Here is a 26,403-nt window from a genome sequence, read left to right on the forward strand (position 1 = left end):
GTAGATCTATAACTATTCTATAACTTAAAGTGTTAAGTGAAGAAGCACTTAACATTTTTTTTTCATGGACCCCTTTGGAAATCTAGTGAAACTTATAGAGCTCCTCCCAGAATCATGTTTTTAAAGGCAAAAAATAAAATTTGTAGAATTACAAAGGAAATCTATTACACTGAAGTTATCAAAAGATATGTTTTTTATTATGATTACTAACTGCATTTTCCTCCATCCTATTTTGGGGGGGGGGGCAGGGCAATGAGGGTTAAGTGTGTAATGATTGGAATGATGCCAAGGAAAAGCCACAATGCCTCTGAGGCATTTTCCTCATGGTGGAGCTTTCCCACAGCAAGTCTCCAGTAGGTGGCGTCATTCCAATCATTACAAGTGACTTGCCCAGGATCACACAGCTAATAAGTGTCAAGTGTCTAAGGCTGGATTTTAACTCAGGTCCTCCTGAATCCAGGGCTGGTGCTTTATCCACTGCACCACCTGGCTGTCCCCAATACATGATTTTTAAAAGCCAAATCCTTAGACCCCAGGTTAAGAGGTCCTGTTTTTGTCTATGTGGTCTAGGATACTAAAAGGTAAATTTATTTGCCCAGATAGTATTAATTGGACGCAGGACTTGCATCCAGAGCTTCCTGGCTAGGCTAGTTTTCTATCCACTATTCCATGCCACTTCTCACACATGAATGACTAATGTAAATAGTGATTATTTTTATTCTTATGATTCACACATATCCTCAAATATTCCAAAGGATCCATGATCTCCTTGACGGGAATATTCATTCCAATAATGGGAATCACAGCCCCTCCATACCTACCTGCCCATCCTAGGCAACTTTCATCCCTGTCTTCTATCAGACAAGTAGCTCTGTCCAATGTCCGGAAGACCTTCCTAGACTAGGCTGCCAATGGAGCACATGGGCTGTCGATCTTTTGTCCCTTGCTCTGACCACATGACCAGCATAAGAAGACTTTATCTAGCACTTTAAATTTGTTAAGTGTTTAACATGTTTGCCTTCATTTGAGCCTCAAAACAGGCCTGCTATCTATGTAACAGAAGTGTTATTGTCCTCATTTTACAAATGAGGACACTGAAATTGAAAGAAATTAAATTACTTGCCTGGAGATATCAACTCACTTTGGTGGCATGGGGAGGAGTTGACCAAAGGTCTTCTTGACTTCAGGTCTATGGTAACATCCTGGGCACTCTACTATCTCTTGCCCTTTAGTAGAATGTCAGCTCTTTCAGAGCACAGATGACATCTGGATGTCATCCCTCTGTGTCCACAGGGATTACCATGGAGCCTAGAACACAATGGATGTTAAATAAATGTTTGTAGGATTGAAGAAGATTGGAATTATTGAAGAATCTTCTTCAAAATAGACTGCCTTCTGTGGAACATGGTATGCCTGGGGGAACAAGCTCTTCTGGGTACTTATGACGATACAGAAGGTCCTTCTAAATGTTCAAGTATTTCAGTGTCATGATTACATAGCTTACTTTTCCTGGTACTGAGAGTTAAAGGGTTGATTAACGGATAATTAGGATTTATAGAATGTGAGAAAAGAACAAATTCACCAAACTGATACCTCTGTGAAGTAGAGTATTATTTGTGTTTGTGAGGACTTTGAGCATAAGGATTATCTTTTCCCTCTTTTTATATCCCCATAATTTAGTAGAGTGCCTGGCACATAGTAGGCAGTTGATAAATGTCCATTGACTGACTGAAAGAGATTTTTATTATATATTTTATTATTTTATTATATATTTTATTCATCAATTCAACTACTGCTTATTGAGTTGTCCCAGAAAGAAAGCATCAGCCCTGTATCAAGAACAGAGAATTAGCACAATCCTTGGAGTACACTAGGTACCCACGCTAAGATACTGGGCCAAATCTAGAAAGATGAAATTCAATAGGGGTAAACACAAAGTCTAGCATGGGTTTAAAAAAGGGAGGAAAATGGTCTTAACAAGTCTAATATGGGAGACTTGGGGCCATTGGACAGGACTGTGAAAAAAGAAGTTTCTCTAGCAAAAATCTGGGGGGTTTAGTGAATTGTAAGCTCAGTACGAGTCAACAGTGTGATAGGATAGCCAATAAAAAACTCAGGTGACCTTAGCCTATACTACAAAAACCACAGAGGACAAAACTAGGATGCTAGCACTCCTAGGGTCTGTCCTTGTCACACCCCAGCTAGAGGAGTGTCTTCATTTCTAGATGCTGTGCTTTGGGAGGGTCATTAATAGGCTGGAGAGCATTGAAAGAAGGACAGCCAATATGATTAGTGTCCTTAAGTTTATACTGGCTGAAGATCAGTTAAGAGAAATGGAAATATTTACCCTGAAGAAGGGAAGACAGGAGGTTTGGAAATGATTTTGAAGTATCTGAAGGGCTCTCATGTGGACAAGGGATCATACTCACTCTGTTTGGTCCCAGCTGGTAGAATGAAGAGTAATGAGCAGATGTTGCAAAGAGGAAGGAAAAAAGAATATTCTGAACAATTAGTCATTCAGAGGTAGAATGTTTTGCCTTGTGAAACAATGGGATGGTTCCTCTCTAGATGGCATGAAATAGCCTCTGAGGTCTCTTTCAACTCTGGGAATGTGTAGAATGTGCTATGTATGGTCTGGAGAGCTTCTAACTATTGACAAAGGCAGGACCCCATGCTTTTCATCAACTCAACTGTCATCTAATTAATCACATGGATCATTTGTAAAAACTATTCTCCCAAATTCTCTGAAGAGTTGTGCAGAATTATAATTATTTTTTGCTTTTTTTATCATCACTTATCTATAAATTGAAGATTGCAGCATGGAGATCTATTTCAGAAAGGTCTCTTCAAAGCTCCATTTAAATTGGCCAATCCCGATATTGAATGTCATCACTTAAAAAACTTTAAATGAGCAGATATTTAGGGAAATGATAAAAGTCACCTACCATAGCTAATTTCCTTATCACCAACTGATCCTGTGAGCAATTTCTAGGGGAGAGAAGAGTGGGAGTAGGATGGGATGGTTAGTCTTATGATTTGAAACTATTTGGATGCTGTTTTTGTTAGAAACAAAGAAAGAGCTATTATAAGAAGACAAACACTGGAAGGAAAAATGGCACCTGGCTTTGACCATGGATCAGTCCATGCAAGGGAAATAACTGAGTCTAGTGATTAAGGAAAGAGGGGGATCCTAGACAATTTCTTTCAGTAGCTTTTTTTAACAGCTTCTTTGTTGATGTGAAAAGTCTATGGAAGATGAGAAACAGTAACTAACATGATAAAGGATTTTTAAAACAAAGTTAAATTCAACACATGTTTTCTAAGCATCTATTCATGCAAAACGCTGGAGTATGCATTGGAGGGAAGAGGAGTAGAGAACTCGAAAAGATTTGGTGCTTCCCTTCCAGAAGCTTGCAATCCAATTATTGATAAGACATGTGCATTAGTTTACGTTGTGCTCTGAAGTGTGTAAGAGATGAACAATTAATTATTATGAAGTAATACTAATAACTAGTGTTTAGGCAGCATATTAAAGTTTGCAAAGCACTTTACAAGTATTATCTCATTTGATCCTCATGATAACCCTATTGGGGGTGATATTATTATCTCCATCTGACAGATGAAGAAACTGAGACAAATAAAGGTTAAGTGACTTGCACAGGTCACACAGCCAGTAAATGTCTGAGGATGGATTTGAACTTACCTTCCTGAGGTCAGGAGCTCTATATACTCCAACTGAGGTAACACAAGACATTCTAAGATGGAGAAGTTATCATGTAGGAAAGGGTCTATGTTTATTTTGCCCCAAAGCAATGGGAAGAATTCAAAAGAAACATATTTATATTTGATATTATTGGGGGGAGAGTCACTGGTTTGAATCCTGCCTCAACTACAGAAAAACTGAGCACTCATAAACAAATCACTTTATCTTTTAGAGGCTTGGTTTCCCTATCTGAAAATGGGGGTGGTAATCCTTTCCCAACATACTTTCTTTGGTAGTTGTGAAGTTCAAATGAGACAATGGAGGTAAAGCACTTCACAAATTTTGGCTTACCACAAGAATCATGGTGATCATTGTTGTTGTCATCATTGTCATCATTGTCGTAGTCATCACCACCATCATTTTCAGTCATCATCATCATCATCATTCCTCCTGAAATTGATTTAAGTTCCTCAAAGGAAGGAAGAATGCTGGGTTTTCCTTATACTTTGGATCAGATTCTCCATCTATAAAGTGGTGATAATAATGTTTATATTAGCAGTTTCACAGCGATATTAGGAGGGAAATAATAACAATAATTAACATTGATATAGAACCTATGTGTCAGGTACTGTGCTAAGCACTTTACAAAAATTATCTCATTTGATCCTCACAGCAACCCTGGAAAGCAGGTGCTATGATTATTATCCCCATTTTATATATGAGGAAACTGAAGCAAACAAGTTAAGTGACTTGCCTAGGATCATATAGCTAGTAGTTATTATAACAATAATAATAATAATAGCATTTACATCACACTTACTATGTGTTAAACCACTGTGCTAAGCACTTTAAATTTTTATCTCTTTTAATCCTCACAACAACCTTGGGAGGTAGTGCTATTATTATCCCCATTTTGCCAAGGGAAAAAAAAAATATGTAAACAGAAGTTAATGAATTACACAGGGTCATACAACCATTAAGTGTCTGAAGCTAGATTTGGATTCAGATCTTCCTGGTTCCAATTTATCCACTGCACGAATACCTAAGCCATATCTTAGATATTAAAACATAAGCTATGGTTTTTCTACTTAGGTGACTTTTCTAGCACTTCAAACTAAAAATGCCCAAAGCAGAACACATCATCTTCTTCCTGAAGCCTTAACCTTTCCTCACTTTCCCTATTTCTTTTGATGGTACCTCCATCCTGCCAGTCAACCAGGTTTCATAGCTGAGAGTTATATTTGTCTCTTCGATTTCCTCACCCTACCTCCCCATCAATCAAATCCTCTCCATCAAAATCTACCAGTTCTCACTGAAATATTTCTGGTTGTCAGTAGAAAAGGTGTTAGCTCTAGAATCAGAGAACCTGTGCTCACATTCTGCTTCTGATGCCGGCTACAGTACCTGCATGACCTTGGGCAAATGACTGGTCTGAGCCTTCCTCAACTCTAAAATGGCAATGATGGTAGTGATAGTTCTTGTAGGGTTGTTATATAAGGCTCACATTAGGTGAAATTTTTGAAGTATATTGAAAATCAAAAAATACATAAATATCAGTAATTCGTATCATCCTATCTCTCCCTTAGTAGATTTTAAGTTTCTTAAAGACCCAGACTATGCTCTTTTCTCCTTTATAACCTAGCTGCCAACTTAATACCTTGTAAGTAACTGATGTCTATTGATTTTATACTTAAAACTAGTATGGCAGATGAAGGAAGAAAACTATTCATTTCAACTGAATGTTCTGGAAAGAAAGAATGGATAAGGCATTGGAGTTGGAGTCAAGAAACCATGGTTATTCCTTGATATCTGACTCTTTGGGATCTCATTTAGGATTTTCTTGGCAAAGAATGAACAATAATAACAACAACCATCCCGTTCTCAGCATTAAGCATAACAAGTCCCATTTAAAATGCAAATTGAAGCTTGGGAGGGGAAAAAAACACTAAGTGATTATTTAGCACTTATATTTTGAGTAATAGGGTGGGCATGGAACCCAGGACTGACAAATTTTGATGGGTGGGGAAAACAATCAGATCTTGCAGAAGAAAGGCTTGAGTAAAGCACTTTTGCAAAACAATACGGTTATTGTGAGGACAAAAGGCTGAAAAGATGCCCATAGGCATTCATAAGATTTAAAAGGGGAAGGAACTGTAGACATCACATATTTGTTTGCTGCCTTTTCTTTATTATAATTGGTTCCCTTTGTAATTTTGCACACACACATACATTTTATGCATTTGGCATTTGCCTAGGAAAGTACCTTAACTTTTCTGAGTCTCAGTTTTCCTCATCCATAAAATGAAGAGACTAAATCACTGCAGAGTTCGCTTCTAGCTCCAGATCTATGATCCTCTAAAAGAGAAATCAAGGTTTTGAAGGTTGAGTGGGCTACTTTGTTCAGAAAGGGTCCTACTGTATGTGCACATCTTCTTTTTGTTTATCTACATAGTCATTCGTCTGTGTTTTCCATAGAACAGATGCTTCTCCCCCACCCATATAGATAGCAGTAATAGAATCACAGAACTTATAGTAACCTTAAAGATTATCCAGTTTTACCCATTCATTATATGGAATGACTTCCTAGAAATTAAATTTGAACCCACATCCCCAGAACCTGTTGCAGAGATGCTTCAAATAACTTTTGCAGCAAATCGAATAGCTATATAGTCCCAATGGTTTGCAGCCAGGTCATTGATTTAGGGGTCAAGGATATCATGTATATTCAGCAGTGGCTTCTTTCCTATTTAAATTATATTGTCATTTCAACAATTCTTGAAAAATGTCCCTGAATCCAAAATAAGGTTGCATTAGATTAGATTTCATTATCAAGTCATTATCATCATCATCACTATTACTGTATCACCAAGCAAATCAGGGATATGAGCTCTGATCCTTTGGACCCAAATATAGTCTTTTGCTACCATGTATTAACACAAGAAAGTCTGATGTTTAGTGTTGGTTCCCTTCTCCTCTTTAAACAGTCATACCGATTTCTAAATAAATATGTCTTCAAATGTTCTTCCAGACTTCCAACATAGTTTGTACCCAATTATTACCTGTTGTGATGTACAATGATTTTTGTATCTTCAGGAAATTTACTTGGCCACGACCTTGTTCCTAAGTAGAGTCCTCTCTGTGTGTGTGTGTGTGTGTGTGTTCAAGTGATGAGGTTAAAGAAAGATTTTGAAACCAAAAGCATCTTTCCCCCAAAGATCAGGAAGTCCTTGGAATTCCTAGTCCGTTTCTTTACTCATTCAGCAGCCATCTTCCATTGGCTGAAATATTTGGATGTTTTGTTTTGTTTCAGCCCCAGTTTCCAACCTCCCATCATTATTTGATCATCCTCTAAAATCATAATCCTCACTGCTTTTCACTGCCTTTTTTTTTCCCATGGCAAAAGAGATTCAAATAAAGAATGGTGGGAATTGTGAGTCATGCAGAAATCTGTTCTTTGAAAATAAATATCTGTAGTAATGATAAAGGTCAGCTCTCCTCTCTCCCCAAGCAGAGCCAAAGGACTGCCCCAAAGCACCCTGGGGCAGCATCTGCACTGACTGGTCAAGTAAATTACTCCAGTTTCTTGACATAGTTCCCACCATCTTCCCCACCCAACCTTGTTATGAAGAAAAAAGTTATTTTAAAAAATCATGTTGTTGTTTGGGGACAGATATACCTTCAAACTGGATGGCTAGTGCAAATACTTCTCCTTACTTACTGAAACCAATGTTTCAGATCTACTTTCTAGTGGTCAAGAGAAGTGATGGTTTTGTCTATCCAATCATCTGGAAGTAGGCAGGAAGTCATTGACCCTTTCTTGGTCCATGCAGGAGGTTGAAGGAAGGGACAATTTTTTATCCCTGCATAGATTTAACTAAGGTGACTTAAACTAATAGAAAGAATGGTTTACTTCCAAAAAGAAATTATTAAAACTCTGGCTGATGGATTCCAAGATGCCAATCTATTCTGTCCTCTCGGTGAGACATGTGCTTTGATTTCTCCCTTTCCAATCCATCTTCAATTCTGTTCATCTTTATTTGAGCAGATAAAGATAAGTGGGTCTTATAGAACAAATTCACCTAAAATAAAAGTCAGACCAGAGCACTGACCTATGTAAATTTGCTTTTCTCAAAAGTTCCAGTGAAAGGACACGTTCTATCCCTCATCTCTACTGTTCATCATCCTGGACCACCTTCTGTCCCTCATCTGCACTGCTCCAAGAATTGTAAAGTCATAGACTTAGAGCCTAAACATGGCTCCTTAACTTCTTTCTGTGTTATGGACTCCTTTGGGCAATTTGAGGAAGCCTATAGCCTCCTTCATAGCATATTATTTTTAAATGTATAAAACAAAAAACATTATATTGCAGAGGAATTATATCAAAATATTGTAATAAAATGTTTAATCCAAGCTCATATATTCCAGGTTAAAAAGCCCTAACGTAAAGGGTCCTTTGTGTAACTGTATTCTTTTATAGATAAGGATAAGATAAGTCCAGAGAGTTGAAGATACTTGCTCAAAGTCATACATGTAGCAAGTGACAGATCAAGGTCTTCAGACTTGAAAGGAAGGATTATTTCTATTAGTTCCTTATTCCTAGGCCATTTTCTAGCAATTATCTCCCCTCTTCATGCTGGGTCACCTTCTGTCCTTTACCTCCACTGCTCAAGGTGGACTTATCTCTGCTGTTTCCAAAGGGTTGGGATGGGGGTTGGGGGGGGATGGGGGGGTGAAGTTCTGGAAACTGCCCTAACTCATAGGAGTAGAATGGAGTGGAACTCAATAGAAGATCATTCCAATGCATAAGGGGGGATATGGACAAAGAATTGGTCCCAGAATTATTTTCCCCTGTGGACTTAGGTAATGTCACTATTACCCTCAAGTTAGTAAAATAGGTAGATTTCTTTTTGTCTTCTTATTTTTAATGTTGCGTGATTTTCTGGGAGTTATATCACCATGGTCATTCAGTGGTTGAAACTGGAGATCATTGTCATGGGATGACAGATTTAGAACTGGAAAGGAACCTTGGATTTCATACAGTCCAACTTCCCAACATTTTTCAAATAAGGAAATTGAGGCCTACAGAAGTAAAATGATGTGCCCAAAGTTACACGGGTAGTAAGTGACAGAGCTGATTTAAACCCATGCCCTTTATCACCAAATCTAATTCTCTTTTCCTCTACATATACTGCTTCTCTTTGGAACCTGAATCCTTTTTTTGTTTTATAGAAACAATATATTCCAATAGTAGTGTGTTCATAGACATGAGTGCCATTGTAAACATAATGATACGCAATCCTGAAAATGATTTGAAAACTGGATTAGTGTCATCATTTTTAAAAAGCATCTATAAGCATAATAATATCTAGGTCTTTTGCTCAAAGTACTAATATGAAAATGTTCAGAAAATAAGTCAATGGTTATGACCTCTGTGTCCCTCTAAAAACATAATAGAAAAGATCATTGCTTTGCAGCCACACAAACTGATCCAAGTGACAGGTTAGTCATCTAGTGAATGACACAGGTTGATTCAGATAAACTGGCTAATTTAAATACTTCTCTTTAACTTTACTCAATTTCTAGAATATTGGGCTTGTAAATTACCCGAATAATGGTTTCACCTCTTTATTTGCCTGCATAGATTGATGTGTCCGCTGCTTGTCCATTTTGGTTGGAAGCAGTTTCTTTAAAGGGCAGTGATGACATGAAGTGCACCTTTTTTTTTGTTTGTTTTGTTTTGTTTTTTTGTTTTGTTTTGTATTCCGAAATGGCTACCACAGTATCTGGCACATATTAGGTGCTTAGTAAATGCTCAAATAACAGTGGAATTTGTCAAAGTCTTCAGCACTCTAAAGTAAAGAGATTGGGGATGGTGGGAGGGAATTAGGGTGTGATTTTGTATGTATATATATGCATACACACATATGTAATATGTGTAAATATTATATGCACATATTATATATATATATATAGTATACAATGAATATATTGTAAATGTATATCATGTACAATGTATAGGATATGGAGAGAGAGAGAGAGAGAGAGAACCCACAATCTGTAGAGATCATCAGATTCCCTAAGAGTTTGCCTGGATGAAGACAAAGGCATTTGCTGTTTTTGTCAAAGTTGTTTTGTTTTGTTTTGTTTTGTGAGTCCAAGTGCAGAGAAAGTCTATGCAGATCAATGTAAAATAGTACACCTGACTTAAGAAGGATTGGTATATGTAACTGATAATTTGGAGAGGATGGCTGAAATTTCATGATTAACACCCTTGGAAAGCTCCTGTGCAAAGACTGAAACCAAGTTCTTAGAGCTCAAGGTCTTTTATCTTTGAGACAGCTTAGCATATCGCCAGCCTTCAACTTCCTCGGTTTTGAATATCCTGGTCTGTAAACCATTAAGATGTAGATTAGCTAAACTTCAAATAGGTTTATTTCAGATAGCACCTGGAAATCCACTTGGATTACCCACCTTCAGATATCATTTCCCTGTCTGTGGGGGTTCATTAAGGAAGGATTTAAATATGCTTCTGTGCAAAGGGACAGCAGGGAGAGAATTCTGAAAAGTGATTCATGCTCACTTATGTGATACATGATAAAGTCTTGGATTTCAGAAATGAAATGCCTTTGTATTTTATATAACACTAGCTTTCTCTTAATGTGAAATGGCTTAGTAAATTGTTAGGATACTTTTCAATTGGTGTTTTGCATGATGGAAAAAGCAATTGACTTGATGTATATTTAGGACATCTCTGAGTTCAAACCTTGACTGTTACTTAGTGGCTGCATGACTGAGACAGTCACAACCTGAGTGAGCAGTAATTTCTTCATATTAAAACGGAGATTAAATATAGTTTCCCTACCTACAATAGTCGGGGTGGTAGATTATATAAATCTGAAAGCATTAAAAATATAAGTTTCAATATTATAAAGATCAGAATGGTTCAAAATAGCTAAAGAAACACCCTACTACCTTATTACCTGGAAATATTTCAAACATGTTCCTTGTTAAGGAACATGTTTATAATGAGAGGCAGCATGACAGAATGAATAAAGAGCAAGCTTCATATTTAGGAATACCTGAGCTTGTCTTACCTTTGGCAGGCAGTGGCTGCTTGATGCTGGGTAAGTCACTAACTTCTCAGGGACTCAAGCAATTTTGTAAGACACAGAGTAAGTCAAAGAAAAAGTGCTGACCTACCTTGGTAGAGAGAATTTCCTTCCTTACCAATATTTCCCTACACTAATGAAATCATGGATCTGGTCCAAAAAATAGATAGCAAGATGAAGGAAGGAACAAATGAACCAATGAGAAAGAAAGAGTGTATACATACTATATAATAAATATATTGCACAATACATATATGTATATTTATACAAATTTATGTACAAATATTTTTTATAGATACACATATATGTGCAAATCATAGTATTTCTATCCTTTAAAAATCTACTTAGTGTTCCTCATAGGTGAGTTAAGATATTCAAAGAAGGGCACTTCGATGTTTAATGTTGATTTTATATTCACATTTCAGAAGCAGACCTATAACTATGGTAGGGCAGCAAGGGCTTTCTCCAGGGGACTGAATTTAGAGATTGTTGAAAATGCTTGTAGTATGTCAGTAGTATCAAAGTCACAGAGTTTAGCAACAAGTGAGCAGAAAGAATTAATTAAAAAAGGAAATTACTAATTAGTTCAATATCTGTAAAGAAGATACATTACCATCTACCTTGCTGTTGCGTGTTAAGTACCACTGGGTCTTTCTTTCTGACTTGGAGCTGAAATCTACTACATGGTTTATTTCCTCCTGTGAGAATGTGATCCCCTGGAATGCAGGGACTATGGCTTTTCTATTTGTCTGGCAAGGACTTTGCATATAGTATGCTCTTAATAAATGTTTTTTTTTTCATTCATCCATTCATTCATTCAAATTCTCCATCTGCCTACCTAATACCCTTCCCATTCATTCATGTGCTAGCCTATGCTGGAGTTTTATGCATCACATGCACAACTGCTTGGGGGTGGGGAAGAGACAGTGATGCTCTTCTTGGTTACAAAAAATGCCTAGTCCTAGCATAGCCCTGTTCAGACCACAGTTATCATCTTCAGGCTACCTCTCAGGAGTATTTCATTATAATTTCCAGAAAAGAAAATGGAGAGGTTTAGAATGGGATGTCATGAATTATACTGCCACATGTTTATCTCATAAGTTATCTGAATAGTCCTCTTCATTTATACATATCACTATATATGTTAATTTCCATGCAGTGATTTATATCTCAATCTCTCAAGGCCCCATAATTTCATGAGTCAGTTTTCTCCCTCTGTTGGAAGCTAGCACAGCCCATTCCATAGAGGGGGTCATTTAACCTCTGCTTTCCTCAGTTTCCTCAACTATAAATTGAGGATAATAATAGCATCCCTTCCCAAGGTTGTTGTGGGGGTCAGATGAGATAATATTTGTAAAAGTGCTTAGCACACTATCTGGCACATGGTAAGAGCTTATTTCCTTCTCATTCCTCCCTTCCCTCCCCACTCATAGATGTAGAACCAGAAAGACCTCAGAGGACTTCAAATCCAACACATGTACTAGGTCCTATTATTTTCTTCATTTTACATTTGAGGAAAATGAAAAGCAGAAAAGTTATCTGGCATGCCAAGGGTCATACAGGTAGTAAATATTTATTGGTAGAATTTGAACACAGATCCTCTAACCCTAGAGCCAGTAATCTTTTCACTATGACAAGCTGCCTCCTAAACCTTAATTTCCCAGTCTGAAAAATGTTGATATCTTCAATCTCTACCTCACTGGATTCTTGCAAAGAAAGTGCTTTGTAAATCATAAAGAACCATATGAATAAAGAATTGTGGGTTTGGAGCTCGAAGGGACCTTAGGAGATATCTCTCTACGCCTTACTATATACCAAGCCCTGTACTAAGTGCTTAAAAATTTTCATCTCATTCGATCTTCACAGGAGATGGGCTCTATTATCATTCCTACTTTTCAGATGAGGAAACTAAGGCAAATAAATGTTAAATGGCTTGCGCATGGTCACACAACTAGTGTGAGGACAGATTTGAACTCAGATCTTCCTGACTCCAGGCCCAGCACTCTATCTTTTGAACCACCCAGCTGTAGACCCAGTAACAGTTATCAGAAGACCAGCACAGCTAAGAAATGAGGAAGTTTTTGACCAGAAGGCTGACTCCAAGTGGGTTTTGTTTGTCTGCAGCTACTCAGTAAAGTAACAATAATACCTTGCCACTTTCTAAGGTTCATAGGAATGAAATCTTCATTAGTGGAAGGAATATAGACAGTGGTAAAACCGTGACTTTTTGAAGGATTATAGTAAGAAAGGGTTGGGTATATATATATATTTTAAATCATTCTATTCCTAGCAGTGTTCATGACAACAATTTATTATTCAACTATAATATATCATGCCTCTGCTACTTCAAGTTGATTTATCGTGTATCTATTCTTCACACATCTCTGAAAACAGACACCCTGAACACATATGCTCCAATTTGTCAATGCCAAGTTGCTAATCAACGAATCCTAGAGATGTGAGAGGTCTTGAGATCATGTTGTCCATGCCCCCTTCCTGTCAGCAGGCAAATGTCTAAATCATCCCTGGTCTATTCTTAGAGATTATCAGGGAAGAAGATGTCATTATCTCCTTCAGTTGGCTATGTCACCTGTTTTGTTATCTTGACAGTTAAATTTTCTATTTTGTGCCCAACCAACACCTCTCTTACTTGAAGGTCTCTCTCTTGCTCGCTCTCTCTCTCTCTCTCTCTCGCTCTCTCGCTCTCTCGCTCTCTCGCTCTCTCGCTCTCTCGCTCTTGCTCTCACTCTCGCTCTTGCTCTCTCCTTAACATATAGGAAAAAATAGCTGACATGCTATACCTTATTAAATATAGCAATATAGCAAATATTTTATCTTTAACCTCATCTTCCCTTGTCAGCAGGTAGGTATTTCAATAATGCATTGTCTATGCCTGAAAGTTTTAGGAATGAAGATGTTATGACCATTTTAAGTTGGTGATGTCAAGAGTTATATTATCTGGACAGTTGGGCCGGGGGCCTTGTTTGCTTTTTGTTTTGTTTGCTTTTAGCTTTTCACTAAACTAAAATCTAACTGAAGGTCTATTTATCTTGTTGAGTCTTCATCGTGTATGAAAAACAAATGCTCTACCAATCCTTATTAAATACAGCAATCAATTTTACCTTCTGCCTTCTCTTCCTTAGGTTAAACAACCTAGGATCTTTGACTCTTAAAATGTATCTACCACATTTCTCACTCTTCTTTGTATCTTTTTTTTTCCATTTCTATCTTAACTTTGTAAGGTTCAGTAACCAAAACTAAAAAGAATCCCATTATATGCATGGGTGTTCCTACTGCAAAGTCCAAAGAAAAGACCACTTCCAAGATTCATATTTCATATATGTTTTGAATACATACCTCATTCATTCTGACCTTTGTCCCCAATAGTATTATGTTGTTAACTCATGTACAATGTACATTTAAACATGCTAAACATGCCCCCTGTGTTCTTTCTCTTCTTTAATTGTGCATAGCCATTCACCCTGTATTGCTTTGTTTGTTACTTGATGTGGTTTTTCCCTGTCTCTACTAATTTTTATCTTTTGGTTTTTGTAAGATTCTTCTTTGAGTTTTTTCCTGTGTCATAGAAGGCAGAGTGTCGGATTTTGAGTAAGGAAGACTTAAGATTGAACTCTGCCTTAGATGTTTCCTTAGGTGTGCAAATCTGGACAAATAACTGAACCTATTTGAGCTTTAGCATCCTCATTGTAAAATGGGAATAATAACATCCACCTCAAAGGATGACTGGGTAGGATCCAGTGAGATAACATGTATAAAGTGTTTTGGAGACCCATAAAACTCTGCAGAAACTTATATCAAAATTAAAGTTATAGATATTTATATAATGCTTTAAAGGTTACAAAGTACTTCACAATGATTCTCTCACTTGTTCTTCCTAATGACCTTATAAAGCAGTTACTACAAGAATTATCCCAGTCTCAGAAGGGAAAACTGGAACCTATTGGTAGGAAATGACTTGCCAGTCACATAGTTAGAAAGTATACGAGTTTTTGTTCAAATACAAGTCTACCTGACTCCATGTCCCATGCCGCATCCTCTATGTCACAATATATCCTGGTGTATAAGCAAGCCTGCCTAATTTCTGTAGCTCAGTTAAAATAATTGTCTCAAAGACTTTCAGTAAGAAAAGAAAAAAAGAGAGAAAATAAAAACAGCCTTTGGGAATGTTATGAACTAGGGAATTTGGGGCACAGGAGGTTGAATGATATTGTAGAAATCTTGTTGGGTCTCCCATCAGATAATGTTGATTCAAATTGTGTGTCTGTCATTTAGCAGGCTTGTGACTCTCTGGGTCTCAGTTTCCTTAACTGTATATTCAGAAGGTTGGAATACATGGTCTCTGAGAAAGCCCTTCCTTCTCTGTATCTAGGACTCTATAAGACTTAACACTTTACCTCTCCTGTAAATAGTATGTAATAAAGAGCCAATCAAGCAACAAGCAATTATTAAATAAATACTGTAACGATTGGAATGACGCCACCTGCTGGAGACTTACTGTAAAAAAGTTCCGCTATGAAAGGAAGAGAACATGTGTCTTTTCTTTGGCGTCAGGAAGTGACTTTGGCTAGTGGGAGGAGGAAGGGGGAGCTGGGCGCTCTGACTCGTGCTCTTTCCTTTGGACTCTGGTGAAGAGCGGAGCTAGAAATGTGCTCTCCCTTTAATAGATAGGAATCTAGGCCTTTCTCTCTCTTTACCAAATTCTTATTCTCCTTAATAAATGCTTAAAAGCCTAACTCTTGCTGAAGCTTATAATTTATTGGTGACCACTCATTAGATATTTTAGACAGAATAGCTAGAATTTTAGCCTTAACAATACCATGTACCAGGCACTAGGCTAAGTGTTAAGGATACAAAGAAATGGGGTTTTTGGCTCTTTTTTAGTTGTCAAATTCTATGGCAGAGACAGTATGTAAGATTTTTAAAAATAGGTACATACATGATATGCACAGAATAGGAAATTGATTAGTGAAATGAAAGAGGCCTGGGGAAAGAAGACCAAGACTCAGAGAAAGCTGCTTGGTCAGAAAAAAAAAAAAATCCAAACTGTCCAATGAGAGCAAAGAAAGGACACATTAAGTTAACAAGGTAGATTGCCAAAAGGCAGTAGGAGTGAATACTACTACTACTACTACTACTACTACTACTAATAATAATAATAATAATAATAATAATAATAATGAACAGTTTTAACACTTTAAAGTTTACAAAGAGCTTTGCAAATGTTATCTCACTTGCTCTTTGTAGCAGTCTTATAAAGTAGGTTGTATTATTATCTTCATTTTTTAGATGAGGAAACTGAGGAAGAGAAATATTAAGTGGATTTTCCAAGGTCATACTACTACATGTCTGAGGCACGATTTGAACTTGGGTCTTCAGAACTCTATCTAGTAGGTCAGCAAGTTTCCTCAAAAACCAATTCCTAGCTGATCATTTTGGAAGGACTAAAGGGATTAGTCATTCTGGAGGAGATCTCTAGATAATGAGTTTCACTGCAATAGTCCAGGACTGAGGGACAGTTTAAACTGACCTTCTCCACTCCCAACCCCAAGAATGACCAATGCCTGTGGAAAATTATGACTCATACAAGACTTGGAAATCTCTGATTCTTCTAATTCACAAATTTCAGTCTCTTTCTGTCAATATTTCTTTCAGGACCATTGTGGTGTTTACAAGGAGGGAGTTGGTACTAGTCTTCTGTATTTTCCCAAGCTAGGAAATTTCCCAAGGTTCCTGGTGAGGCAATTGAAGTCTGATATCCCTTAAAAATAACTGGGGGGGGGGCAGGGGGGCAGGAAGCTAGGTGGCACAGTGGATAAAGCACCAGCCTTGGATTCAGGAGGACCTGAGTTCAAATCCAGCCTCAGACACTTGGCACTTACTAGCTGCGTGACCCTGAGCAAGTCACTTAACCCCAATTGCCTCACCCAAAACAATTAAATAAATAAATAAATAGATAAATAAATAAATAAATAAATAAATGGGGCCCCCAGGGCCACATATATCTCTTCCAGTGGGCCACAGTGGAAAGAATATCAACTTTCATTAAGAAACTCATATTTGAAGTCCAAAGACCTGGGTAGGAATTCAGACTTCTACTTAGTACCTATGTGACCTTGGGCAAGTCATTTTCCTACTATGGGACCCAGATGTGGTTTGGATCAACTCTAATATCTTTTACAATTCTAATAGTCAGTGATGATTATTTCTATAAGCAGCAGTGTGCCCTAGTAGTGGATAAAGTGCTAGCCCCAGAGTAAGGAAGACATGGGTTTAAATGCTACCTCCAACACATACTGGCTTTGACACTGAAAATAAGTAGGTGCTCTGTGCCCACGAATTAGAAAAGAATGGATCTACCTGCATTGGTAAAGAGAGTTCCCCTGGCCAAGGGCTCCCTATATCAAAGAAAATATATGCCCAATACCCAACCTAACAATTACAAAGCACTTGTGTAATTTAAGATTCTAAATGTGGGTTCTAATGTGTTCCCCCAGTTTTGGGGGAAACTGACTAAAATCACTGATAAAACGAGTTTAGGTTTTTAAGGGTTTATTGAAAAATAGAAAGAGAAAGATTGAGAACAGAATTCAACAGCCTGGCATTCCTATCTTTCCTCAAATTTCCTGTGAAGTCCTCTGCTGCCCCCACCACCATCAAGTCAGGAACCCAAAAGCGAGAGAGCTCTCCGAGTAGGCCCCCTTTTCTCCTTCCTGTCTCCTCCCAGAAAATAGGAGGCTCAAGTTGATTGGCTGGTAGCCTTGATAGACAGCACACCTGAGCAAACATCACTTCCTGATGCCAAGGAAAAGCCACATGGCCTTGCCCTCTGAGGCATTCTCCTCATGGTGGAGCTTTCCTATAATAAGTCTCTAGTAGGTGGCATCATTCCGATCATTACACACTTTAAGCTTTGAGCATTCCTTTGCATAATTTCTTCACGTGAATTTCAGAATAGCTCTGCAAGGAAGCCAGTAGGTAGAGACAATGATTAAGCCCCTATTATTTTCCCCATTTAACAAGAAGAAGAGAATGAGGGTAAGAGAGTTTAAGTAATTTGATCATTGACACACAGCTAGTAAACATGAAAGGTAGGATTTGAACTAACCACCACCACACCCACAAGGTTGGTTTTGTTTATTTGTTTTTGATTCATGACATCATTTCCACTTATGCCTAAGGCATAAGCTTTATGGACAATACACAATTCTGAGTGACTTGGAGCTCAAAACTCTGCTCATAGGGGAAGGCTTTAGTCTTTTGTTACAGCTATAAATTGATTCAATCTTAAGAGATCAAATGTGTGTATATAAAGAATGGATTTTAATATGATGAAAACATAGATGGTTCTGAAAAAAGGAAAATCACAAAAGACGGACTGTTTTAGCTCTGAGGGCATTTTGACCTTAGGAATATCCCCGTTAAAAATGAAAAGAAGAGATATCTTCTTTCAAATATCTGCAAACATCAATGGAAGGCCACATTTTAACTGTCCAGGGGTAATACAAAAGTACTGCTTTGCTCATAGTAGGCCATTTGGAAATGCTTTTGGAAATAAATTTCTGGGTTCCCAGGATGCATTTAGCATCAAGGCTTCAGAAAAAGTCTAAGTCATTTATTTTAAATGAGCCCAGTTAAATCACCTTTTCAAGATGTGCATGGATGTCTGCAATAAGTAGCTCTCTTCCTCTTTGGTGGAAATATTTTTGTGAAAAGAAGGTCTTAATTTGGGGGGATTTTTCAGTGTGGATCTCAAAAGTTTTGAGAGCCATAAAACAGTAGTCATTAGAGATCAAAGGTTCATAAGCCCAGGTCTGGAACAGACCTCAGAAGTCAGCTAGCCTGACCCCATAACTTTCCTTGTAAGGAAACGGAGGCACAGATTCACGTTTGCCCAAGATCACCAAGCTATTTAGCATCTGAGCTGGGACCTACATCCTCTAAATCTAGAAATGGAGTTCTTTCCATTTCTCAAACATGCTCGTCTAAGGTCTCCTTTTACATCTCTTGGAATTATTGAGGACCCCCCCAAAGCAAAACATTCCCCTCCCAGGGATTCCTCAGATTACATTTTGAGAACTGTTTTACTATACGACAATCTTTCTTATAACCTAGGAAAGGGGTTCTTAACCTGACAGCCATGAACATTTTTTAAAAAATATTTTGATATTTATATTTCAATATACTTGGTTTCCTTTGCATTTAAGAACATTTTATGACTTTTTGTAAAAAATGCTCCTTCTGAGGAGTCCATAGGCCTCCCATAGCTAAAAGCATCTGAGCTGTGCCCATACACATACACACACACACACACACACACACACTCTCACACACATGCACACTCAGACACGTATGCTAACACACACCGCTTTAAGGACTCTTGACCTATTCTAATTCCATCTTTGTTCAGATGAGGAAAGGGAGGTCCAAACAATGATAACGATAAGTTTTTATTAATCATCTTCTATGTGCTGGAATAGAAAACACAAACAAAAAATGGTCCTAAGGAACTTACACTTTCTACTGGAGGTGAGAGGGAAAGGAATTAATTTGTTGTTTCTGTTTTTATTGAGTTGTTTTTCTTTTCTTTTTTTTTTTTTGCGGGGCAATGGGGGTTAAGTGACTTGCCTAGGGTCACACGGCTGGTAAGTGTCAAGTGTCTGAGGCTAGATTTGAACTCAGGTTGTCCTGAATCCAGGGCCAGTGCTTTATCCACTGCGCCACCTAGTTGCCCTCTATTGAGTTGTTTTTCAATCATGTCCAACTCTTCATAAGCAATTTGGGGTTTTCTTGACAAAGATACTGCAGTGGTTTGCTATATTTTTAGCCAGTTCATTTTACAGATGAGGAACTGAGGCAAAAAGGGTTAAGTGACTTGTCCATGGTCACTTGGCTAATAAGTGTCTAAGGCCAGATTTGAACTCAGAAAGATGAGTCTTCCTGATTCCAAGTTCTGTCCACTGCACCACATAGATACTCAAGGAAGGAATTTTCTAAGGTAGTAAGTGACGGAGAAGGGTTTTAAATTGATATCCTCCCTCTCTCTCCAAATCCAATTTTCTTTCCAATTTTCATAATTTTTTTTCAGAATAAGTTTTATTGGCATAGTTCATTTTAATATTACAATTATTTCTATGTATAGGGGCAACTAGGTGGCATAGTGGATAGTGCAATAGGCCCAGAGTCAGGAAAACGTGGGTTCAAATCTTTAATAAGAAAGAAATATAATAGGACATTTAATGCAAATTTCCAGCTTTAAACCTGGTCTTAATATCATTATAGCCTAAATAATCTGAGTTGCTTTCTCATTCCAATGGAATATAATTTCTGGGAAACTGGATCCTAAGCCAGTGCAGTTGGTACTTGGTCAGTTGAAATTGTTTTGCTGAAACAAAACAAAACAAAACAAAACAAAAAACAAAAATAACAAACAAAAAAGAAATTGTTTTGCTATTGGCTAAAGGGCATAAGAATACTTCCAGAGTTAAGGGCAGAAGCAATGTGATGTGAACTGGTCCCCAAACAGTGGCAGCTTTCTTATTCGTACACTAAGGGAAGCCAGAAGGAGTGACCACCTGGATGGTAGGTTATGGCAGAAGAAGTAACAATTACTGTGGCGGCCATGACCCCCATTTCAAAGACCTAATTTAAATCCAATCACCATTATTTCTGAGGGCTAAAGTTGGGATCAGATGTACACTAGACACACCCTCAAAGGTCCCCTCACCCTCTATATTAACTGGCAGCCGGCCTGCGTTAAATAGTTGGCTTTATAAATTTGATGGGATGGTCACATGCTGCCATCCAAAGTATACCATTACTGGAGGGGAGCAGAGTGATGATGGAGGAAAAGTCAAAAGTTCATTTATCATTTATGAGAGCCAAGAAAATAATCTCATGCATAGGACTAAATGTAATAAGGCAAGAAAGTTAGGACAAAAAAAATTAGCTCTGAATGCTGGACTATATCTTTTAAAACATTCTTATTTTCTTGGAAATCTGTATTCCTATGGGTCTTTGAGTGCACTTACTGTAAGTGGAGACTCCTTGAATCTGGGAGGAGCAGCATCTAATGGAAAGAGGGTGTGGAAGCAGCTTCTTTGGCTCTCCATTGCCTTAAGGATAATATGCAAACTCTTTTTTTTTTTTTCAGGGCAATGAGGGTTAAGTGACTTTCCCAGGGTCACACAGCTAGTAAATGTCAAGCGTCTGATGCAGGATTTGAACTCAGGTCCTCCTGAATCCAGGGCTGGTGCTTTATTCACTGCGCCACCTAGCTGCCCCATATGCAAACTCTTTTGTTGGACTTGTAAAGCACTTTGCAGTCAGACTGTAGCCTCCCAGCTCATCCTAAACTGCTGCCTTGGATGTTGTCTGGTGTATTCTTACTTCTTCATTCACCTCCTCTTTTCTGTTTCATCTCTGGGCATTTAGGTAGGTTCTCACCCACACTCAGAACAAGTTTAAAAGACACTGAATGAATTCATGGACTCAGCATCAGAAAGTATGGGTCTGAATCTTGACTCTAATGCTCCCTGATGATGTGATCTAACTTCCCAAGTGGCAGACAATTTCTCTATGCCTCCGTTTCCCTACCTGTAAAATTATATCTAAACTACCAAGTTCACGTGTTACACAAATGGCTTGTTTTAGCTCTTAGTCAAGTGTGGCGACGAATAGGGAAAGGAGGAGATGGGGCATCTCTCAAATCATCCAAGGATGAGAGGGGCTGGTGAGACTTAGAGCTGGAAAGGGCCTGAGGAGCCAGTAAGTCCAACCCCTTCATTTTATAAAGAAGGAACCTGAGGCACAGAGAGCTGACTTGTCGAGGTAACACAGCTAATAGATGCCCGAGGTAGGATTTGAACCTAGTTCTTTCTCATTCCAAGTGCATGGTCTATGGAGGGTAAGTCACTTCTCCTTTCAGTTTCCTCCCATTTAAGTTTTTTTTTTAATTAATTTATTTTATTTTTTTTGGTGAGGCAATTGGGGTCAAGTGACTTGCCCAGGGTCACACAGCTAGTAAGTATCTGAGGCCAGATTTGAACTCAGGTACTCCTGAATCCAGGGCCGGTGCTTATCCACTGCGCCATCTAGCTGCCCCTAGTTTCCTCCCATTTAAAATGAAAAATCAGCATAATATGAGAAGGGCACTAACAACCATAATAGCGAAATAATAATGATGATAGTGTAAGATAATAACAGTGCTTATCAGGTGCCAGGCAGTGTACTACATGCTTACAATGATCTCATTTGATCCTCACAACACTAAAACGTAGGTATTAGGATACTTATCTTACAGTTGTGGAAACAGAGGCAAACAGGGTCACACAGCGAGTAAGTGTCTGATGTAAGATTTGAACTCGGGTCTGTGCACTTCCCTACCTAGCTTCAAGTTGGGGTCAAGAATTCTGGATTCTGATCCTCCACTTGCTAGCATAGGAAAATTGACCAAATCACATGCCACTCTCTCTCTAGGCCTCAGCTTTCTCATTCATATAATGAGTGGGCTACACCAGATGGTCTCTGAGGCTCCTCCCAACTGTAAGTTTGTGACCTTAGGATTGTTTCCAGCTCTAACAGTTTAGGATTTTTACAACTTCCCTCAGTTTATGGATTTCCACTATTTGGAGCATTTCCTGCTAAATTTAGTAAAAACTGTAAAAGAAGGATTTTACTATAATAGACCAAGTGTCCAGCACATATGTCCTTCCCAAGGAATAATTGGGTGCTTTGGCAGTAACATTTTGAGATATGGGTTTCCAGAGGCTCCCCTACCAACGATCCCATAATATTCTGATTGCATAACCATGCACATAAAATTCATTTCTAAAGTACATGTTTCAAATGATTTCCCTGCTCCAAAAATGAGCCAATTCACCATATGCTTTCTTGACTGAAACTTTGAGAACCATGTTAATATGAGGGTGATAAACCATTGGCTATTGCAGAAATAGGGTAGAAGTGAATTTTGTACTAAGAGAATGCTGTTTCCGGCATATAAAGGTAGGTCTCTGGGATGATTGTCACCTTTGGTATACCTCAGAACAGTGATAGACAGTACTAAACTTCAGAGATACCAAATGGAATTGTGAGGTATTGAAAAGATGCCTCACAGGGAGAATATAGATGAGATCTCATGGTTAGCATCGTTGGAAGCACTTGACAGTTTCCCAACTGCAGCCTAACCTGCTCCCCATCTCTTGTTCAAGTCTGTGTATAGCTCATTGTCCATCTACAGTGTATGCACAATATTCATTTAGTGATGGACAAACCAAAGAACTGGCCATCTAACTGCATGCCAGAATTTGAGCAATAGGCATTCTTCCTCCATTTCATTTATCCTTTCTAGACTGTTGGGGTGTCTTCTGAGGATCCACAGTTTGAGAGGTAGTATTGTAGAATAGAAGAAGCACTGGCTTTAGAGTTAGAGGGTCTGAGTTCAAAATCTGCCTCTCATCTTTACTACCTTTGTGCCCTTGGGCAAGTCACTTCTCCCTGAATCTCAGTTTTCATATTTGTAAATTAAAGTGATTGGACAAGATGGGCTCTGAGGTTCCTTCAAGCTCTTAAACCTATGACACTATATATGACAATATGGCCATGGACAAAGGACTTGACCTCCTGTACCTCAAGTTCCTTTACCTGTAAAATTATGAATTTGGACTAGATTGTCTCTTCTAACTCGATGTCTCTGATCCAATCAATTCTCACTGAGGAGCACATGCTGTCTTTGTACATAGGTACTAAGTAGAAGTCTGAATTCCTACCTAGGTCTTTGGACTTCAATGAGTTTCTTAATGAAAGTTGATATTCTTTCCACTGTGGCCCACTGGAAGAGATATCTGGCCCTGGGGGCCCCAGTTATTTATTTATTTAATTTTGGGGGGTGAGGCAATTGGGGTTAAGTGACTTGCCCGGGGTCACACAGCTAGTGTCAAGTGTCTGAGGCTGGATTTGAACTCAGGTCCTCTTGAATCCAGGGCTTGTGCTTTATCCCCTGCACTACCTAACTGTCCCCCATACATGCTGTATTTGAAAACCCGTGCCACCAGCACAGGATTGTTCCCCAAAAAGAGAGCTCTCCCAGCTCAAAATGTATGATCTTAAGATAGAAACTCTCACTTCCTATTGGGCCAGAAATATGTCACACAAAAAATTGCATGGGGGTCCTTAGGTATTCCTCTATAAAGAATTATACTCTTGGGCAGCTAGGTGGCACAATGGACAAAGCACCAGGCCTGGATTCAGGAGGACCTGAGTTCAAATTCGACTTCAGACACTTAACACACTAGCTGTATGACCCCGGGCAAGTCACTTAACCCTCTTTGCCCCACAAAACCAAAAACAAAAACAAAACAAAACAAAACAAAAAAAGAATTAAAATGGCTAATTAATTTGGCACTAGAGAAAGTGACCAAGGGATAAATCAAAGACTTTACCCATGGTGAGGGCTCAAACATTCTCCTCCCAAAATGGAAGGAAAAGAAAAGCTTTTATAGAGGATAGATGTGGGGTGTCTACTTAAAAACTGGAAAGTTGGGGGCAGCTAGGTGGCACAATGAATAAAACACTGGCCCTGGATTCAGGAGGACCTGAGTTCAAATCCAGCCTCAGACACTTGACACTAGCTGTGTGACCCTGGGCAAGTCACTTAACCCTCATTGCCCAGCGCAAAAGAAAAACAAAAAAAACAAAAAAAACTGGAAAGTTCACTTTTAAGGTGGGGTGGGGAAAGATTCCTGAGAGTCAGGGGATTTTTTTGGGGGAGAGGTAATGCTAGTCCTGACATCTGGAATAATTTCTGTCTCCTAGCTCTACTAGTAGACAGGCTTAACTGACTTTCCAGCTATGGAATTTTATCTTCGCTTACACTTACTTCTTAGGTGTGTCTGTCCTGATATCTAGTTGACCAATCTAAACTTTAATTGTCCCTTGATTCCTTGATATGCCCATACTGTTATCTGGTCATCCTAAACCCCCTGTCACTCATCTGTAAAATTAAAATAGTTGTGTCCACCTCAGAGTTGGCCTGAGGACCAAATGAGATAATATATATGTAAAACACCTTAAAATTCTATTTACATGTCTACTAGCATTTTCTGTCTACTAAATTGTATCAAGTACTGATACTATAGTCAGATTATATCCAAGACTGCATATCTGCTAGCTAAGATTATATACCCAATCCTTTTTACTTTTTTTTAATTGCACAGACTGGTAATTTTTTTTTTTCAGATTAGCAATTGTTTTGCAATTTACTCCACAAAAGTTATCTTAGAAAGTTAGAAAAAAGGGAAAAATACTTTCACATAATTTATTATATATTTGAAAATAATGGCAAGTTGTATATAATGGATTTGCAGTTTCGTTTGCAACCATCTTTTCTTTTAATAATACTATGTTATGGAAATGCTTGTTTTATTCCATAAATTTAAAAGAAAATAATTTTTGAAAGAAAAAATAAAAACAAAAATATAAAAAAGATTTTAAAAAATTAAAAAGATAAGAAAATTAAAAGAAAAAATAAAAGGAAAAAAAGAAAGAAAGGTACTTGCTGTGGGACACAGATTATCTAATTTGCCCAGAGTTACACAAAATGGGGAGATTACAAGCAGGACTTGAACCCTGATCTTGCTGACAGAGACCAGCTCTCTGTCCAATATCCCCATGCTGCTCTTCTGTATCCTGAGGCACCTCAAATGGTCTCAGACAGTAATAAGATGGGAATACAGCTTCAAAGGAAATTTTGATGGAGGAATATCAGTCACATACCATCTGTTACCTTCACAAGAGCAATGAGGTAAAACTGCAGCGGGAGGGATTCAGATTAGACAAACAAAATAATCCTGGAATGAGTTTGCAAGATTGCATTCCTCCAGCCCTCCTCCCTAGAGGGATATTAAAGAGTAATAGAGAAAATACCAGCCATGCTTTAAATACATTGCTGCTTTTGCTGAGCCCAGGCTTGGTAATTTATTCCAGGAGATTTTTCTTTGTTTAACCCAACTCTTTCCTGTGCCCAGCGCCCCTTTTGCTCTTCCGTCTGTCCAAGTGGAGAACAGCTGCTAGTTATCTCTCAAATAATTGACTTCCATTCATCTTACTATGGTGCTATCTTAGAGTTCCTAGGCTGGGGTCTCCTTGAAGTTATGGTGTTCTTAGACCAAAGTATTTTTGAGAGACTCTTGGACAGGGTCCAAGATTGACCATCCACCGGATACAGTCTGCATAACAGGTAGCAAAGGTCTCATGGTGGTAACTCAGCATCATATTGAGTATGTAATCTGAGCTGGTCTGGCTGGTCCTTCCTCCTAGGTCTGTTTGTCTTTTGGTTTGCCCTTGATCCTCTTTGGGTGTTCTTATGTTCAGGGTTCCAGTGGGTGGCGATCCATTGTGGTAGTCATGGAGTAGCTTGGCAGAGAAGACAGCTAGGTCAGCCATCAGCGGACCTGGATTCAGAGCCTTACCTGAGTGCCTATGAAAGATGAGGATTGGATCAAATGACCTTTAACCTCTCTTCCAGCTCATAATCCGTGATCCTATGACTTTTCATTTGAAAAGAAAAATGAA

General features: G+C 38.3%; 1 protein-coding gene across 8 annotated transcripts in view; it reads left to right on the forward strand.

The window, feature by feature from the left end:
- NLGN1 (neuroligin 1) overlaps positions 1 to 26,403 on the forward strand; it is a 1,111,477-nt gene that overhangs the window by 1,015,680 nt on the left and 69,394 nt on the right. The gene's annotated exons all lie outside the window — the stretch shown is intronic.

The sequence above is a fragment of the Dromiciops gliroides genome, chromosome 3 (assembly GCF_019393635.1).
Source record: "Dromiciops gliroides isolate mDroGli1 chromosome 3, mDroGli1.pri, whole genome shotgun sequence".
Classification (NCBI taxonomy): Eukaryota; Metazoa; Chordata; class Mammalia; order Microbiotheria; family Microbiotheriidae; genus Dromiciops; species Dromiciops gliroides.